Below are 13,162 nucleotides of genomic sequence, written 5' to 3'. Positions count from 1 at the left end.
ACCAGTTCAGTACCCCGTCCCCGCCTTTTCTCCGTAACCCTTAATCCCCTTAGCCTTCAGAAATATATCCAATTCTCTCTTGAAAATATTTATTGAATTAGCCTTCACAGCCCTCTGTGGCAGGGAATTCCACAGGCTCACCACTCTTTGAGTGAAGAAATTCTTCCTCATCTCTGTTTTAAATGATTTGCCCGCTATTTTTAGACTGTGGCCCCTGGTTCTGTGCTCCCCGGCCATTGGAAACATTCTCTCTGAATTCAGCCTGTCCAGGCCTGCCATAATTTTATATGTTTCGATGAGATCCCCTCTCAATCTTCTAAACTCCAGTGAGTACAAGCCCAAACTATTTAATCTCTCTTCGTAGGTCATTCCCGCCATTCCAGGTATCAGCCTGGTGAATCGCCGTTGCACTCTTTCCATGGCAAGAACATCCTTCCGCAGATGGGGCGACCAAAACTGTACACAATACTCCAGATGCGGTCTCACCAGCACCTTGTACAGCTGTAGTAAGGTATCCCTATTCCTATACTCGAACCCCCTTGATATGAAGGCCAACATACCATTTGCCTTCTTAATCGCCTGTTGCACCTGCATGCTCTCCTTCAGTGACTGGTGCACAAGAACACCCAGGTCCCTCTGCACTTCCCCATCTCCCAATCTATTGCCATTTAGATAATAATCTACCCTCCTGTTTTTACCCCCAAAGTGGATAACCTCGCATTTATCCACATTATAGTGCATCTGCCATGTATCCGCCCATTCCCCCAACCTGTCCAAATCGCACTGTAGCCTCCTGACATCCTCATCAGAGCCCACCCCTCCTCCTAGTTTAGTGTCGTCAGCGAATTTGGAAATATTGCATCCAATTCCCTGATCCAGATCATTTATATATATTGTGAACAGCTGGGGTCCCAGGACAGATCCTTGCGGCACCCCGCTGGTCACTGCCTGCCACTCCGAAAACGAGCCGTTTATTCCAACTCTCTGTTTTCTATCCGCCAGCCAGTTCTCTATCCACGTTAATACTTTGCCCCCAATCCCATGAGCCTTAATTTTGCATGATAATCTTTTGTGTGGAACCTTATCGAAGGCTTTCTGGAAGTCAAGGTACACCACATCCACTGGCTCTCCCCCATCTATTCTACCAGTTACCTCCTCAAAAAATTCCAGCAGATTAGTCAAACACGATTTACCCTTTGTAAATCCATGTTGACTCTGTCCGATCCTTTCCCCATTTGTCAAGTGCTCCGCTATTTTATCCTTAATAATGGACTCTAGCATTTTGCCCACAACCGATGTAAGGCTTACTGGTCTATAATTCCCTGCTTTCTCTCTACCCCCCTTTTTAAATATTGGGGTAACATTAGCTACCCTCCAATCCACGGGTACTGTTCCCGAGTCAATGGAGTTCCGGAAGATGATCCTTAGAGCATCTGCTATCTCCAGGGCCACCTCCTTAAGTACCCTAGGATGTAGTTTATCAGGCCCCGGGGATTTGTCGGCCTTCAGTCCCCTCAACTTACCCAACACCATATCCCTAGAGATACTAATTTCTGTCAGCTCCTCCCTCTCATTAGTCCCTATGTTTGCCGATATTCCTGGGAGGTTATTTGTGTCCTCCTTTGTGAATACAGAACCAAAGTATGAGTTTAATTGGTCTGCCATTTCCTTATTCTCCATTATATATTCTCCCGAATCGGACTGCAAGGGACCGACTTGGGATTTTACCAGTCTTTTCCTCCTGATATACCGATAAAAGCTTTTGCAGTCTGTCTTTATGTTTGCTGCAAGTTTACTTTCGTATTCTATTTTCCCCTTCCTGATTAATCCCTTTGTCCTCTTTTGCTGTATCCTGTACTGCCCCCAATCTTCCGGTCTGGTGCTTTTTTTTGCCAGTTGATATGCCCTTTTTTTTGATTTTATGCTGTCCCTAATTTCCCTCGTTATCCATGGTTGAGTCACCTTTTTAGGTTTATTTTTATGCCAAACCGGTATAAACATGTTCTGGAATTCTTCCATTCTATCTTTGAATGCTTGCCATTGTCTATCCACTGTCAATCCCCCCAGAAACACCACCCAATCAATCTTACCCAATTCCCGTCTCATACCCTCGTAATTCCCTTTATTTAAGTTCTGGACCTTAGTCTCTGATTCAATTTCCTCACTCTCCATCTCGACTGAGAGCTCGATCATATTATGATCGCTCTGACCCAAGGGGCCTCGTACAAGAAGATTGCTGATAAGTCCCTTCTCATTGCACAATACCCAGTCTAAAATGGCCTGATCTCGAGTCGGCTCCTCGACATATTGGTCCAGATAACCGTCCCGAAAACATTCCAGGAATTCCTCCTCCTCAGAATTTTTACTAATTTGGGTAGTCCAATCAATATGTAAATTAAAGTCACCCATGATGACAGCTGTGCTCTTATCGCACGCTTCTCTAATTTCCCTTTTTATGCCTTCCCTCACCTCCATATTACTATTTGGAGGCCTATATATCACACCCACTAACGTTTTCCTCCCCTTGCTATTTCTCATTTCTACCCATACAGATTCCGTTTCATCCGAGTTAATATCCTTCCTTTCCATTGCATTAATCCCCTCCTTTACCAGCAATGCTACCCCACCTCCCCTACCTTTTTGCCGATCCTTCCTAAATATTGTATATCCCTGGATGTTAAGTTCCCAGCCTTGCCCACCCTGCAGCCACGTTTCTGTAATCCCAATCAAATCATACTTGTTTACCTCTATTTCCACAACTAATTCATCCACCTTGTTCCTAATGCTTCTAGCATTAAGATACAAAGCCTTCAGGCTTGCTTTTTTCACACTCTCATTATGAATTAGTTTGGCCCTTTGTGTTTCTCTCCTTTGCTTATTGCTTCTCACCTTTCTACCATCTATTTCTGACTTCATATGACTTCCCTCTTTTCCACTACCTAGGTTCCCATCCCCCTGCCAAATTAGTTTAAATCCTCCCGAACCGCCCTAGAAAATATTACCCCGAGGACATCGGCTCCCTCACAGTTCAGGTGTAGACCGTCCCCTTGGTACAGGTCACTCCTCCCCAAGAACTGGTTCCAATGCCTCAGGAATTTAAATCCCTCTCCCTTGCACCACTGCTCAAGCCACGTATTTAGCTTATCTATCTTACTCTCTCTAAACTTATTAGCTCGTGGCACTGGTAGCAATCCAGAGATTACTACCTTTGAGGTCCTACTTTTCAATTTAGCTCCTAACTCCCTAAATTCAGCTTGTAGGACCTCCTCCCTCTTTTTACCTACATCGTTGGTACCTACATGTACCACGACAACTGGCTGATCCCCCTCCCCCTTCAGAATGCTCTGCACCCGCTCCGAGACATCCTTGACCCTTGCACCAGGGAGGCAACATACCATCTTGGAGTCTCGGTCTCGGCCACAGCTTTAGAGGGCTGTGACTTGGCATCGTTAGCTAGGAGAGGCTCATGCTTCTCGCTTGGCCGGTCGACGTCCTCTAGGGTATATTGTTTTCCTGAGCGTAGACTCATGGTAGCCGAGTGGTATCTTCCTGTGCTTGGGCCCGCTGTGCTGTTGTCTTTTTACTTTTCTGCCCTCGCAACGCGTGGCTATGCAGAGCTAGACAGATAGCGAACAACTTGATATCTTCCAATAAAATCACAAGGCTTGACTTTTCTTGTAACGCTTTATTGAAAGATTCTCATTATTGTAAAACTGAAATACAACACAGAAATGGAAGCACACATTAGTGTACAAGCGCATAACTGATATGTATACACAAATTTAGGTACGTCTGAACAACACAGTACATTTAGTAAACTGGGAGGCATTCTCTTTAAATTAGCCCTGTACATAGTGTATGAAAATACAGCTAACTAGTTAATCAGCTAGACAGAGAAAAGTTACAACTAAACATTTTCTACAACATACAGTGCACATTAATCATCTATAGCATTCTAGAATACTTACAGACAAACAATTTCCAAGACTCAAGCGTGGGGACAATACAACTGCTCGGAGCCTGTGCTGCTGTAGGAGCACCGTGGTGTAGGTCTGTGTCCCAGCGAGGACTCCACGAGGACTACGTAGCAGTCCTGTGGGGAGCGTGATGACCTCATCACGCTCGGTCGCGTTGTCCGCGCTTGGGGCATCACGTGATGCGCGTGGTCGCGTTTCTGGCCGTGGAGGCCGAAGTCGGGAGCGGGGCTGGAGGCCAGGCTGGGCCGGTGCTTGCCGCGGGAGCGGAAGATAGCGGCGCTCCCGTCGGCTGATCGATGCGGCCAAAGACGCTAGGCCGGGCTGTGCCGGCGGCCTTTCCGGAGAGCCGAGTCGGGCCGGCAGCCGCCTCACGCACGTCACGTCGTACGTGACGTGACGTCAGCGCGCTAAGGCGCGTCTTAAAGGGGCAATGGCACTAAAAGGTGAGTTAAAGGGGCAACGGCCCTAACAGGTAAGTTATACATATATAAGAGGTTATGTACATACAGTAAGGTTAAGTTAGAGGGAGAGACAGCACAAACACAGCTAGCTTTTGCTAGTTAATTTATTGAGCACATGTGGACTGGTACAGTTTCTGTACAGGCTTCCATCTTGACTGTTGCCTTGTGGGTAGCCTAGAGCCTCATGCGTAAAGTAGTCTTAATATACATACAGCTGGGTAGTGTAGTCTTATACATACAGCTATATACAGCTCTACACAGCTCTACAGCCCCACCTAGTGTCCACTATAGAATGACATGTTATTGATCATTACAATAGGGGCTGGAGGGGGTTACAGAGATAGGGAGGGTTGTAGGGGTTGGAGGACGTTACAGAGATAGGGAGGGCTGTAGGGGCTGGAGGAAGTTACAGAGCTAGGGAGGGTTGTAGGGCTGGATGATGTTATAGAGAGGGTAGTAGGGGCTGGAGGAGGTTACAGAAATAGGGAGGGTTTTAGGGCTGGAGGGGGATACAGAAATAGGGAGGGTTGTAGGGGCTGGAGGACGTTACAGAGATAGGGAGGGTTGTAGGAGCTGGAGGAGGTTACAGAGATAAGGAGGGGTGTAGGGGCTGGAGGAGGTTACAGAGATAGGGAGGGTTGGAGGGCTGGAGGAGGTTACAGAGCTAAGGAGGGCTGTAGGGGCTGGAAGAGGTTACAGAGAGAGGGAGGGTTTTAGGGCTGGAGGGGGATACAGAGATAGGGAGGGTTGTAGGGCTGGAGGAGGTTACATAGAAAGGGAGCAGTGTAGGACTGGAGGAGGTTACAGAAATAGGGGGGGTTGTAGGGGCTGGAGGAGGTTACAGAGATAGGGAGGGTTGTAGGGGCTGGAGTAGGGTACAGAGATAGGGAGGGTTGTAGGGGCTGGAGTAGGGTACAGAGATAGGGAGGTTGTAGGGGCTGGAGGTGGTTAAAGAGATAGGGTGGGATGTAGGGGATGGAGGAGGTTACAGAGATATGGAGGGTTATAGGGGCTAGAGGGTGTTACAGAGATTGGGAGGATTGTAGCGGTTGGAGGAAGGTACAGAGTTAGTGAGGGTTGTAGGGGCTGGAGTAGCTTACAGAGATGGGAGGGTTGTAGGGCTGGAGGAGGTTACAGAGATTGGGAGGGCTGTTGGGGCTGGAGGAGCTTACAGAGATATGGAGGGTGGTAGGGCTGGAAGAAGTTACAGAGGTAGGGAGGGTTGTAGGGGCTGGAGGGGATTACAGAGATTGGGAGGGTTGTAGGGGCTGGAGGAGGTTACAGAGATAGGGAGGGTTGTAGGGGCTGGAGGTGCTTACAGAGATAGGGAGTTTTGTAGGGCCTGGAGGAGCTTACAGCGAGAGGGAGGGTTGTAAGGCTGGAGGGGGTTACAGAGATAGGGAGTGTTACAGGGGCTGGAGGAGGTTACTGAGCTAGTGAGGGGTGTAGGGCTGGAGGATGTTACAGAGATAGGGAGGGTTGTAGGGGCTGGAGAGGGATACAGAGATTGGATGGGTTGTAGGGGCTGGAAGAGGGTACAGAGTTAGGGAGGGTTGTAGGGGCTGGAGGTGCTTACAGAGATAGGGAGGTTTGTCGGGCCTGGAGGAGCTTACAGAGAGAGGGAGGGTTGTAAGGCTGGAGGAGGTTACAGAGATAGGGAGTGTTACAGGGGCTGGAGGAGGTTACTGAGCTAGTGAGGGGTGTAGGGCTGGAGGATGTTACAGAGATAGGGAGGGTTGTAGGGTCTGGAGGAAATTACAGAGATAGGGAGGGTTGTAGGGGCTGGAGGAGGTTACAGAAATAGGGAGGGTTGTAGGGCTGGAGGAGGTTATAGAGATAGGGAGGTTTGTAGGGGCTGGAGGAAGTTACAGCGATATGGAGGGGTGTAGGGGCTGGAGGAGGTTACAGAGATATGGAGGGTTGTGGGGCTGGAGGAGGTAACAGAGAGAGGGAGGGTTTTAGGTCTGGAGGGGGATACAGAGTTAGGGAGGGTTGTAGGGCTGGAGGAGGTTACATAGATAGGGAGCAGTGTAGGACTGGAGGAGGTTACAGAGTTAGGGAGGGTTGTAGGGGCTGGAGGAGGTTACAGAGACAGGGAGGTTTGTAGGGAGTTACAGAGATAGGGAGGGTTGTAGGGGCTGGAGTTGGTAACGGAGATAGGGTGGGATGTAGGAGATGGAGGAGGTTAAAGAGATACGGAGTGTTGTAGGGGCTGGAGGAAGGTACAGAGTTAGTGAGGGTTGGAGGGGCTGGATGAGCTTACACAGATGGGAGGGTTGTAGGGCTGGAGAAATTTACAGAGATAGGGAGTGCTCTAGTGGCTGGAGGAGGTTACAGAGAGAGGGAGGGTTGTAGGGCTGGAGGAGGTTACAGAGATAGGGAGGGTTGTAGGACCTGGAGGAGCTTACAGAGAGAGGGAGTGTTGTAAGGCTGGAGGAGGGTTACAGAGATAGGGAGGGTTACAGGAGCTGGAGGAGGTTACAGAGCTCATGAGGGGTGTAGGTCTGGAGGGGGTTACAGAGATAGGGAGGTTTGTAGGGGCTGGAGGAGGTTACAGAGATAGGGAGGGTTGTAGGGGCTGGAGGAGGTTACAGAGAGAGGGAGGGTTGTAGGGGCTGGAGGAGGTTACAGAGATAGGGAGGGTTGTAGGGGCTGGAGGAGGTTACAGAGATAGGGAGGGTTGTAGGGCTGGAGGATGTTACAGAGATAGGGAGGGTTGTAGGGGCTGGAGGAGGTTACAGAGAGAGGGAGGGTTACAGTGGCTGGAGGAGGTTACAGAGATAGGGAGTGTTGTAGGGGCTGGAGAAAGTTACAGAGATAGGGAGTGTTGTAGGTCTGGAGGAGATTACACAGATAGGGAGGGTTGTAGGGCTGGAGAAGGTTACAGAGATAGGGAGTTTTGTAGGGCTGGAGGATGTTACAGAGATAGGGAGGGTTGTAGGGGCTGGAGGAGGTTACAGAGATAGGGAGGGTTGTAGGGCTGGAGGTGGTTACAGAGATAGGGAGGGTCGGAGGGGATGTTGGAGTTTACAGAGATAGGGAGGGTTGTAGGGGCTGGAGGAGGTTACAGAGATAGGGAGGGTTGTAGGGCTGGAGGAGGTTACAGAGATAGGGAGGGTTGTAGGGGCTGGAGGGGGTTACACAGATTGGGAGTGTTGTAGGGCTGCAGGAGGGTACAGGTTTAGGGAGGTTTGTAGGGGCTGGAGGGGGTTACAGAGATAGGGAGGGCTGTAGGGGCTGGAGTAAGTTACAGAGATAGGGAGGGTTGTAGGGGCTGGAGAAGGTTACAGGGATAGGGAGGGTGGTAGGGCTGGAGGAGGTTACAGAGATAGGGTTGTAGGGGCTGGAGGAGTTTACAGAGATAGGGAGGGCTGTAGGGGCTGGAGGAGGTTACAGAGGAAGGGAGGGTTGTAGGGGCTGGAGGAGTTTACAGAGATAGGGAGGGCTGTAGGGGCTGGAGGAGGTTACAGAGATAGGGAGGGTTGTAGGGGTGGAGGAGGTTACAGAGATAGTGAGGGTTGTATGGGCTGGAGGGGGGTTACAGAGATAGGGAGGGTTACAGTGGCTGGATGTGGTTACAGAGATAGGGAGGGTTGTAGGGGCTGGAGGAAGTTACAGAGATAGGGAGGGTTGTAGGGGCTGGAGGAGGTGACAGAGATAGGGAGGGTTGGAGGGCTGGAGAAGGTTACAGAGATAGGGAGTGTTGTAGGTCTGAAGGAGTTTACAGAGATAGGGAGGGTTGTAGGGCTTGGAGGAGGTTACAGAGAAAGGGAGGGTTGTAGGGCTGGAGAAGGTTACAGAGATCGGGAGTTTTGTAGGGCTGGAGGAGGTTACAGAGATAGGGAAGGCTGTAGGGGCTGGAGGAGTTTACAGTGATAGGGAGTGTTTGTAGGGCTGGAGGAGGTTACAGAGATAGGGAGGGTCGGAGGGGGATGGTGGAGGTTACAGAGATAGAGAGGGTTGTAGGGGATGGAGGAGGGTACAGAGATAGGGAGGGTTGTAAGGGCTGGACGAGGTTACAGAGATAGGGTGGGATGTAGCGGATGGAGGAGGTTACAGAGATAGGGGGGGTTGTAGGGGCTGGAAAAGTTTACAGGGATAGGGAGGGTTGTAGGGCTGGAGGAGGTTACAGAGATAGGGTTGTAGGGGCTGGAGGAGTTTACAGAGATAGGGAGGGCTGTAGTGGCTGGAGGAGGTTACAGAGGTAGGGAGGGTTGTAGGGCTGGAGGAGGTTACAGAGATAGGGTGGGTTGTAGGGGCTGGAAGAAATTACAGAGATAGGGAGGTTTGCAGGGGCTGGAGGAGGTTACATAGATAGGGAGGGTTGTAGGGCTGGAGGAGGTTAAAGAGATAGGGAGGGTTGTAGGGGCTGGAGGAGGTTACAGAGATAGGGAGGGTTGTAGGGGCTGGAGGATGTTACAGAAATAGGGAGTGTTGTAGGGCTGCAGGGGGTTACAGAGGTAGGGAGGGTTGTAGGGCTGGTGGAGGTTACAGAGATAGGGAGGGTTGTAGGGGCTGGAGGAGGTTACAGAGAGAGGGAGGGTTACAGTGGCTGGAGGAGGTTACAGAGATAGGGAGGTTTGTAGGGCTGGAGAAAGTTACAGAGATAGGGAGTGTTGTAGGTCTGGAGGAGTTTACACAGATAGGGAGGGTTGTAGGTGTTGAAGGAGGTTACAGAGATAGGGAGGGTTGTAGGGCTGGAGAAGGTTACAGAGATAGGGAGTTTTGTAGGGCTGGAGGATGTTACAGAGATAGGGAGGGTTGTCGGGGCTGGAGAAGGTTACAGGGATAGGGAGGGTGGTAGGGCTGGAGGAGGTTACAGAGATAGGGTTGTAGGGGCTGGAGGAGTTTACAGAGATAGGGAGGGCTGTAGGGGCTGGAGGAGGTTACAGAGGAAGGGAGGATTGTAGGGCTGGAGGAGGTTACAGAGATATGGTGGGATGTAGGGGATGGAGGAGGTTACAGAGATAGGGAGGGTTGTAGGGCTGGAGGAGGTTACAGAGATAGTGAGGGTTGTATGGGCTGGAGGGGGGTTACAGAGATAGGGAGGGTTACAGTGGCTGGATGTGGTTACAGAGATAGGGAGGGTTGTAGGGGCTGGAGGAAGTTACAGAGATAGGGAGGGTTGTAGGGGCTGGAGGAGGTGACAGAGATAGGGAGGGTTGTAGGGCTGGAGAAGGTTACAGAGATAGGGAGTGATGTAGGTCTGAAGGAGTTTACAGAGATAGGGAGGGTTGTAGGGGTTGGAGGAGGTTACAGAGAAAGGGAGGGTTGTAGGGCTGGAGAAGGTTACAGAGATAGGGAGTTTTGTAGGGCTGGAGGAGGTTACAGAGATAGGGAAGGCTGTAGGGGCTGGAGGAGTTTACAGTGATAGGGAGTGTTGTAGGGCTGGAGGAGGTTACAGAGATACGGAGGGTCGGAGGGGATGGTGGAGGTTACAGAGATAGAGAGGGTTGTAGGGGATGGAGGAGGGTACAGAGATAGGGAGGGTTGTAAGGGCTGGAGGAGGTTACAGAGATAGGGTGGGGTGTAGCGGATGGAGGAGGTTACAGAGATAGGGAGGGTTGTATGGGCTGGAGGGGGGTTACAGAGATAGGGAGGGCTGTAGGGGCTGGAGGAAGTTACAGAGATAGGGAGGGTTGTAGGGGCTGGAGAAAGTTACAGGGATAGGGAGGGTTGTAGGGCTGGAGGAGGTTACAGAGATAGGGTTGTAGGGGCTGGAGGAGTTTACAGAGATAGGGAGGGCTGTCGTGGCTGGAGGAGGTTACAGAGGTAGGGAGGGTTGTAGGAGCTGGAGGAGGTTACAGAGATAGGGTGGGATGTAGGGGATGGAGGAGGTTACAGAGATAGGGAGTGTTGTAGAGGCTGGAGGAGGTTAAAGAGATAGGGAGGGTTGTAGGGGCTGGAGGAGGTTACAGAAATAGAGAGTGTTGAAGGGCTGGAGGGGGTTACAGAGGTAGGGAGGGTTGTAGGGCTGGAGGAGGTTACAGAGATAGGGTGGGATGTAGGGGATGGAGGAGGTTACAGAGATAGGGAGGGTTGTAGGGGCTGGAAGAAATTACAGAGATAGGGAGGGTTGTAGGGGCTGGAGGAGGTTACATTGATCGGGAGGGTTGTAGGGCTGGAGGAGGTTAAAGAGATAGGGAGGTTTGTAGGGCTGGAGGAGGTTACAGAGATAGGGAGGGCTGTAGGGGCTGGAGGAGGTTACAGAGATAGGGAGGGTTGTAGGGGCTGGAGGAGGTTAAAGAGATAGGGAGGGTTGTAGGGCTGGAGGAGGTTACAGAGATAGGGAGGGTTGTAGGGGCTGGAGGAGGTTACAGAGATAGTGAGGGTTGTAGGGCTGGAGGAGGTTACAGAGATAGGGAGGGTTGCAGGGCTGGAGGAGGTTACAGAAATAGGGAGGGTTGTAGGGGCTGGAGGAGGTTAAAGAGATAGGGAGGGTTGTAGGGCTGGAGGAGGTTACAGAGATAGGGAGTGTTGTAGGTGTATTGATTTCTTTGTGGGTTCAATGACGAGACATTTATGAAAGAGAATGACTTTTAACCTAAAGTCTGTTCAACTCTTTATACAGCTTTACAGGAGACACGATGCTTGTGATGCATCTAGAATGAAACTGAAACCAAACTAAACTGCCTTGCTTGTCTCGGTCACATGCCCTCTGCTGGTCAGGCACAAGCAATCAATACCTGCAAACATGCTGTTAAGGCATCATAATTGAACAGGCAAATACCATCTCTATTTGTTGATATAATTACACCTCCTTTTCATAAAACAAAAGTATTTTACTTTTAACTAACAACATGTTTTCTTTGTATTAATCTGCATTTTAACTGTAATACTTAATGAACTTACATTATCATTATCATGAGCAAGGTTTTTTAACCTTGCTTTGTGTGTTCACATGAAATATGTCAATACAATAGAACTTGAAGAAAGAATAAGATAACATTACTTCCTTCTATAACAATAGTCCTTAAATTTGCTCAATGAGCCTCTCAGGAGGCTTCACATGTCTTGAGGATTTTGTGATTGATTGTCCTTGAATCTGAGTTGTTGCCTCACATGATTGGTTCTCAGCTGTGTGATCAGGTTGTTCAACAGTATCAGTCTCTTGACCTGCTGTGGCTGGTCCCATGAGAAGATCTCGACGATTTCTTCTCAGAACAGCACCCTCATCTGTCTGAATGGTGTATGATCTTGCTTGAACTTCACTCAGGACAGTTCCCTTCTGAGTCCATGTGTTTGTTTTGTCTTTGAACCTTACTTGGTCACCAGTGTGGAGTTCAGGTAGGGTTTTGTGTTCCTCTGTCATAGTAGTACTTTTGCTTTTCTTTCTGTTGTTCTTTGAACTTCCTCACTTTCTCCCCCTCTTTTGTTTTCAGGAGGTTCTCCGGGATGGGTAGGTTTGACCTTAGCCGACGTCCCATCAGGAGTTGGGCTGGTGACTTACCACACTCGAGCAGCGTTGTGCGGTATACAGGCATGCTCTGGTAGAAGTCAGTTCCACTGTCTTTTGCCTTGTACTTCAGTCTTTTCACTGTGTTTGCGGGCTCTCCTGGGTCAACAGCTCTGGACAACGTGTCTGCTGTATACATCAGCTTACCTGGTGTGTACGCAACATTCCGTTCATCATAGACTGTCTCTCCTTCGCTTTCCACAACAAGGACTCTCTTTACCAGGTTCAGTCTCTCACAGGCTTTTAAACCTAGTATGGCTTGCACATCCTTTGGCACCACGATTAATGCTAGCGTGTGCTCTCTGTCCTTGTGTGTTACTTTGACAATGCATCTTCCTTTCACTGGTATATCAGTACCTGTGTATCCTGTCACTTTCACTTTGATTCCATGTATCTTTGGTCTGGGTCTAATTTTCTTAAAATCAGTCTCTGATATCACATTAACTTGTGCTCCAGTATCCAATTTAAATGGAATGTATATATCATTCACTTTTAGTGTCAACATCCAGTCTCTTTCTTCTTTTTTGTTTTCAGACACAACATCTACATAGAACTCCTCTATGTCGCTTTCATCTACTGCATGGACCTTGCTTTTTTGCACTTGGTTCTTGCAGCAACGGGCATAATGGTTGTTTTTGTTGCAACTATTGCATTTTTTACCATATGCTGGACACTTTCTTGGTGGATGCTGTGTACCGCATCGACTACATGACTTTCGATTGTCCCTTTCATTTCGTTCGCTGGCCACGCCTCTTTTTTCACATTGGCGCTCTTTTTGTTAAACGGTTTGTGCCCGTTCATTCTCACTGCATCCACGTTGCAGCTATTGTCACTGAACAGCTCCTTTGCCTGCAACTTCACAGTCTCTGTAGCCCTACACAGTGCTATGGCTTTTCCCAGGTCTCGATCTTGCTCTCTTATCAGTCTTTCCCTTAGACCATTATCTGGAATACCACACACCAGTCTGTCTTTTATCAGCGAGTCTGTCAGTCCCCCAAATTCACACGATTTGCTTCTGTTTCTCAGTTCAGTCACATACTGGTCAATAGTCTCACCCGTTTTCTGTACACATGTGAAAAATCTGTGCCTCTCAAATGTCACGTTACGTTTAGGTATGCGGTAGGCCTCAAACTGTTCCATTATTTTATCTAGCTTCATTTTGTCTCCATTAGCAGCGAATGTGAAGTTATTATACACCTCCAGCGCTTCATCACCCACGACATGTAAGAACAGTGACGATTTCCTTTTATTACCTTTCTCGTCAGCTC

Source organism: Somniosus microcephalus, unplaced genomic scaffold (genome assembly GCF_052327205.1).
Source record: "Somniosus microcephalus isolate GS21.2 unplaced genomic scaffold, FLI_Smic_1.0 unresolved_chr2, whole genome shotgun sequence".
Lineage (NCBI taxonomy): Eukaryota > Metazoa > Chordata > Chondrichthyes > Squaliformes > Somniosidae > Somniosus > Somniosus microcephalus.
Note: the sequence above shows the minus strand (reverse complement) of the source record.